The following is a 7655-nucleotide window of genomic DNA, read 5'->3' as shown; positions in this document are numbered from 1 at the left end:
CTAACCTTGTCTCAACGTTTTTCTGAAAATCTTTGTCATACATAAGACAATTATTAATTAGATATAAGTTTAAAAGATGAAGTTACCAAATACTTGACTACACTTATATCATTTATAAAGCTACTTGAACTACCACTGTTCAAAGTATAATGAGCTTTTACCAGTTCATCACATAGATGAGACTACAAGACAAGATTTGAATAGATTAAATCTTTAAAATATTATTAAAGGAAATGAAGTTATGACATACTTCATTAAGTCTGATATATATATATATCCACATATACATCTTCCTTTATACATTTCCTGAAAACCTCTGTCATGTAAAGTATGAACAGAATTGCAATATCCAATAAGTTTGGAAAGGAAAAGAATTTTGGCATAAACCAGATATCTTGCTGATCAGGCAAAGATACCAATAAGTAACCTTTTCTACTAGTAGATGGATGAATCCCCCACCGGTCATCACCCTGGCCTCATAAGGACCTTGTGCTGGACCGCCACCCGGCCTCTTACGCGTTGATGGACTGCCACCCAGCCACTTACACAATAATAGACCGTACCCCGGCCTGTCGCTTATGCCGACTCAATTAGATGGGCTTACTTCCCGAATATTGGGCAAGTAATCAATTCATTTACCAAAACTGCAACCTCGTTGCGAATATAAAATACACCACAGAGCCGGATTCCCCAGGTTTTGAGCGAGTATTTAAATCCCCTAAAAAAAAGGAAGATCTTAAATATAAAAATGAGTTTTGGGATCCACTCTAACTTTAAAAATCATTTTGAAGACTCGAAAACACTTTATAGAGTGTTTGGAGTAAAGCTGATTTAATGAAGTAAATCAGTCCCCAGAATATTTAGAAATGACTGAATATTATTATTTAAATAATATTCCCATAAAGAATAATCTTTATAAAAATAATTGAAGTAGAAGTATTAAAACTTATACTTGAAACGAGTATTAAATAACCAAAGATATACTTATATGAAAGTATTATCTTTATTTGAATAATCGAAAATAAGTTTGATTATTTACACCTTATTCTTTAATAAAATAAAGAACAAATCTCAGCCAATAATCGGAGTCATAGATCCTCAAATGAATATTCAAAAATATTCATTAAATAATTATAAACTGAGTCATAAGCCCTCGAATGAATATTCAAATAATATTCAGATAATAAAATAAAAGGAGTCATAAGTCCTCGGAGGAATATTCAAGTAATACTCATTAAATAAAATAAAGTGAGTCATACATCCTCAATTGAATATTCAAATAATATTTATTTAATATAAAGGAGTCATACGCCTTCGAATAATATTCGAAATAATAAAATAAAGTTGAAGTTATCGAATAAACCTTATTCGATTAATAGTTTTGAAAACTATGACCATATATATATATAATATATATATATATATATATATATATATATATATATATCCATATCCATATATACAAAATCTACTCGGGATCCTCGACTCCCAGTTTTAGAAAATATTTTCACCTTTGGGTCCCTATACTAAGGGTATATGCAAGTTACCGCTATTCTCTAGCATAGGTATTATCAACTGAACCAATAGATATATATTTCAAGAATATGAAACAGGCATGCATATATACCATATCACATGCTACAATATATCGCAAGAATTTTGCTAAATAACCAATATGCATTTATCGCAAGATCATGCATATACAAATGTATACATCACAACAACAGTATAACGGATAGAATACTTGCCTGAGCGACTTGGGGTGATAAAAGGCTCGGGACGAGTCTGGTAACCTATAAACAACAAGTAAGTTGGAATTAAACCAAAATCACTTGTAAATCTATACTTTAACTAACTTAGACTCTAACGCTTGTTTTGCGCTCACTGATTTGCTTAAGTCACTCGGGTACCCTCGGCTCCACCATTTTTAATAATTTAACCTTTACGAGTTTTAAAGCGATTCCTTCGCGAGTGTCTTACCAACTGCCTAACACACTTACCATAAATGTTTCATACATTAATTAACCCTTTTTGGTCTTTAACCTATATTTCAAAGTAAGGCGAGGGAAAAAGTTTCGTTCGCGAAACGCCGTTACTTGAAACGGTCGTTTCTCCTAAACCGTGCATCGGAATCGAACGAACTACATATCAAAACGAAGCTCGTAACATGAGCTATCTAAACATGGCAGTGGTCATAAACTAGCAGGGGGTTCTCGGGTCCTAATGATATGCACAAAAACAGTCCAAAGAAAATCGGACGTTACGACGGCTATGTTTACGCGATTTCCAAATTTTAAACCATTCAAAACCAACCACAAATCAACCTCAATCCAACATACAACCAACATCCATCCTCATCACATCATAACAACCCCAACCAATTCAATTTAATCATTCATACTTATGCCTAAGCTTAACTTTAATCATACTTAAGTTCTTTTAATCAAAACCACAACATTTACCATTCCATTTCACTACCATTCCAAATCCTAAACTCTAAATCACAACAACAAGCTACAATATCATCCTACTAATCAAAATCATCTTATAATACATAGGAATCTAGGGTTTGGAGATGGTATACCTTCCTTGAAGTGGTGGGAGGAGCTAGGAAGCCTTAAGAAGCTTTGAGAAGTCTTAGGAAAGCTTGGATCTTCAAGAAAAACAAGAAAAACTTGAACTTAAAAACTTGAAAACACTATTCATAGTCTTCTTCTTTGATTAAATGAAGAAGATGGAGAAGGAATTGATGGCTTAAACTCATGGTATAGCCCTAACTAAGCATGAAGATGATTAGGGAATTAACTCACCAATTTAGGAAGCTTGGATCTTTGATTTTGAATTTCTCCTCCATTTGCAATAGTAAAAGCCGAGAGCAAGCTTGCTTGGATGAGAGAATGGTTTTTGTGTTTTGATGAAAATGATTTGCTAGGCTTGGTTGGCTTGTTTTTGTGTTTGATTTAGTAAATTACCTAGTTGCCCTTGATTTTGTGTGGTTAAAAAGTCACCACATCTCCTTCCTTTCTTGTCATGCCTATGTCATCCTCATGATGTAATCCTCCCCTCCTTGTCCTCTTTCTATTGGTTGGATGACATCATTCCCACTAATCCCTTTGATTAACTTCCTAATCGTTTGCCTAATGACCGCTGATCTGTTATACGGTTCGCTTAACTTTCGTTTTCATTTATCGTTTGAGGGATCATACCCGGGATCTTATTACTTAGGTTCCCTTAACCTTTCTCAATATATTGTATTCCTTTTATGATCCTCTCTTATAATCCTTTTTTTTTATCCTATTACTTTATACTCAATTCTTTCCGTATCTAGTGGATTTCCGGGAAAAATCAAAGTGTTCGGATTTGGATTCTGACGATCTTTACATACACTTATATACCACATAGAGTACTAATAATATCCCATAAGATCAATAACAGAACCCCTACATAGCGTGGCATGAAAAGTTTTCTCGTTCAGCAAAAACACTATTCATAAGGGTTTCAAAATTTCTCAAAAATTGGGGTTATTACAGTCTCCCCTCCTTAAAAGGATTCCGTCCCGGAATCAGATAGAAAACAAATAGGGATACCTTCTTAATATTGCACTTTCTAACTCTCAAGTCAATTTTCCCACATTGTGGTTCTACCATCAAACTCTGCCTAGTTTGATAATCCTTCTCCTAAGCACTTGTTCCCTTTTCACTCTACAACCCTTCCTGGTTGCTCCATATAGGTTACGTCGGGTTGCATATCTATGCGCTCATATGCCCCTATTTATCTGGCATCTGAATTACACTTCCTTAACACTGATACGTGAGACACGTTACGACCTGCTACATGTTCGGGGTTAGGGCTAGCTCTTATGCTATCCTCCCAATACGTCTTAATATATCCAAGGGTCCAACAATTCGTGGACTTAGCTTTCATTTCTTTCCGAACCTCATCCTTCCTTTCCAAGGAAATACCTATAACAACACTAGGTCCCCTATTTCATACTCTTTTTCCTTTCGTGTCAAATCAACATACTTATCATGTCCATCTTGGGCTACTACCAGCCGTCCTCTGATTAGATCTATCATATCCTTGGTCCTTTGGACTACTGCGGGTCCGAGCATCTTGCGCTCTACAACTTCATCCTAACATAAGGGAGATCGACATTGTCTTCCCTCAAGGATCTCATAAGGCGATACCTCAATACTGACATATGATCTATTATCGTAAGAAAACTCAACCCGTGTTAAGTGATCATTCCAATTTCTTTCAAGTCTATTGAACGGACTCTCATTATAGCTTTTAGCATTAGAGCTTTTGCTTCTCACTACCCATTCTTTTTCAGTTCGTAGTCGCTACTATCTTCCGTTCCTAATATTATACTAGTTATACTTTTGCTCGTTAGCGTTCTATAACCTTTTAATAACCACGTCAACCTTAGTATCACGAATGTGTTTCCATTCCGAATACTACCATAACTTTATTACTCCTTTTTCAGCTATTTCTATTTCCCAAAGTTTGATCAATCATATAGAAGTAAAGGAATTTGTTGAGAGATCGCTATGATCATGAACACTTGTTATATCGCATAGTTAGTACAGAAGGTGGCCAGCCTTTAGTACTTGACAAGCAATTAAACAATAGTTGGTATCCTACTAGGCTTCTATCACACAGATAGACAGTCATTCGGCAATACCTCCCCTTCTGGAAGGGTTGTTCTTCTCAAATTACATGAAATGAAAAGAAGAGAAAAGAACGAACTGAAGAGAATTGTATATATATAAAAAAATATACTGCCACAAAATATCTGGCTTGGAACCTACCTCTGAACTATAGAGGTTTGTCATAGGAGAACAAATCATATACGTATATAAATCAACATTAAGCATTATAGCCTCGTATTTCCCATGCCTAAATATTTTCGCTATCCCATCCATCATTCTATGGACCCACACTCTTCCTCGAGCTTATACATAATCACCTTTGAAACTCCCTCGACATCGAAAATCGAATCTCGGATCTCATTCTATACATCATCGTTACTAGAATTCTATGCTTGCACCGCAACCTTCCTCGTATAATAATACGACTCTCTATTGATAAGAAAGAATAATTATTCACTAGGTAGATACTCTACTTAATTAGTCTATCAATGATAACTTATACACTACCACGACCCGATTAGTGGTACTCAATCTCAACACCCATTCCAATACAACTCTCACGGTTGTAATCAGCTCATTACTCGCAGAATCATTGCTGCCTTACTATGGTCCACCACTGACCTACTGTAGTCATTCATTTTCCATGAAGTCTTAATAGCTAACCATACGGAGTCCATACATCTCGTATCTAATTCTCTTAAGGAGTTAACATAACCACCAATCACAATTCATGAAGAACACTCCAAACTCTGACGTACTTTCATGACATGAAGTAGATAAAATTGCAGAAGAGTTTCAATCAAAGCAACGATAGCAGGTTAATACCATTCTTAATCATATGCCTTAAATAGAAGACTTACTCAAAGGTTCGTTTAGTCCTTTTGAAACATGGTCCAGGCTCATTCTCAAGATAGTACCTTCTAAGATAGATAGCCCGCTCATGGCGATTACACGAATTAAACCTTTACTAACTACTATTTCGGTTGGGTATTGCACAGTCATCAGAAGGAATGACAATCTTCCAACCCAAAATACAACCATCCCAGCTTTAACCATCATCACTGTATTCCTTTGGCACAAGCGCCTACAATTTTCCTTTTTACCGTTAAAGTGTCGGCCACCTCTTTGGCCTTTCCTGATAGTAATAGTTCCTTACAGTCAATGTCTTTTAACCACCTTCAACTAAATTTTCTACCTCATTTCAATCACAGCTTATGTGAAGATGTTTTCCTTAAAATCTGATAAGTAAAAAAAAAATATCACCATTTTTCCATAAGTTATTGCCTCAGTCTTTAGAGGCTAATCACTGTCAAGACTGACTTTCAATCATACTTAGAACATTTTTTTTTTCTTAAGTCCTAATTGCCCTGAACAATTTCAACCATTACTGGTTCGATCCATACTTTCTCGTGGTTTAACACGTGCCCCACTTGGCATCATTATAATTACGTCATATTTCCTTTATCCACATTTCTATTCTTGAGAATTTTGAATATTACCTTTTTCCTTATAAAACCTCTAAGGTTATCCTTCAATCGTTCCTCCTGTATTCCCTAGATACAGGGCATATCACAATACCATTTACTAATAGTAGAACCATTGTCTATATACTTCTGCAAAATTTCTCCACTGATCCTTAAAGGTTATTATTACCTTAATCCTTTCCAATTCATACCGTCAAAACTCATACTATCCCTATTAAGGGTAAAATGCCAACCTTTATGCATTCCCCTAGGATTCGTTTTAAGTTACCGATGTTCTATCCTTAATTCCACCTTTAAAGGTACCTGCATCCTTCCATGGATAAATCAAGTCATATATCCCTGATAAGGGTATCTTATTCAATCATTTCCACCTCGATAGTCTATACCGAATTTCACAATAGCATCCTTATTCAAGTTAAGGTCAATCCACATGGCCTCCAAAAGATAACAACGGTTATCTGCTTTTCTTTCCTGATTTGGTAATGATAACATGGATGTTCTGGAAGATATTGGTCATGTTCAACATGAACTTCTTCTTAATAATTCCTTATTTACTTTTGTTGTTTATCTCAACAGTCATCTCAATGTTGGGATATCTCTCATACCTGGCGTCTCCCTTTCTGGGTATCAAGCCACCGGTCTTACACTTCACATTCTTGAAGGTCACTTCCTTCATCCAATTTTCCTAATTTCTCACTTCCTTGTCTCCTCAGTCTATCCGCGTCTCATATTTAACCTTCGAACTATCTCAAGTTTTCCTCAAATCCTCCCAACTTAAAGGGGGTACAATATATGTATCTCTTATGCCTTCAACCATCAATTTTAACTCATGGTGGATCATCATCATCCTAACGATTACATACTTTTCTATTTCTATTGCTATGAGTCTTTAGGGTTTCCTCATACCCAACTCCCTTATCATTCCTCAAACTCTATTGCCTTCATTCATAACTTTTTCTGGCACAATATGATCTTTTCCAATAATTCGGGCTGTATTGCAATCTCAAACAGCTTTTCGGTACCGGCTCCGGTTACCTTCACTTCTATTTCCATTTTCTCAAAATCTCTTATAAACTCTCCAAAAGACATTATCATCTTGAGTCTCTCCTTTTTACTAAGGGCATCCGCCACCATATTGGCTTTCCCCGAATGATAAAGAATCTCCCAATCATTATTCTTGATTAGCTCTAACTGCCTCCTCTGGCATATGTTGAGCTCTTTCTACGTGAAAATGTACTAGAGCACTTATGGCTTAGGTAATTCTCGCACTTCCCTCCCTACAAGTAGTGCCTCCAATCTTTAGGGTAAAACTATTGCCACAAGCCTAAGCTCATGGGCGGGGATATCGAATTTCATATTACCTTAATTATCTTGACATGTACGCGATTACCTTACCGTGCTGCATAAGCACGCACCCTAAGCCCTTGTGCGAAGCGTTACTACACTTCACAAAATCTCCTTTTCCATCCGGCAACGCCAACATAGGGGCCATCACCAACCTCTGCTTCAGTTCTTGAAA

This window comes from Apium graveolens, chromosome 10 (genome assembly GCF_009905375.1).
Source record: "Apium graveolens cultivar Ventura chromosome 10, ASM990537v1, whole genome shotgun sequence".
Lineage (NCBI taxonomy): Eukaryota > Viridiplantae > Streptophyta > Magnoliopsida > Apiales > Apiaceae > Apium > Apium graveolens.
Note: the sequence above shows the minus strand (reverse complement) of the source record.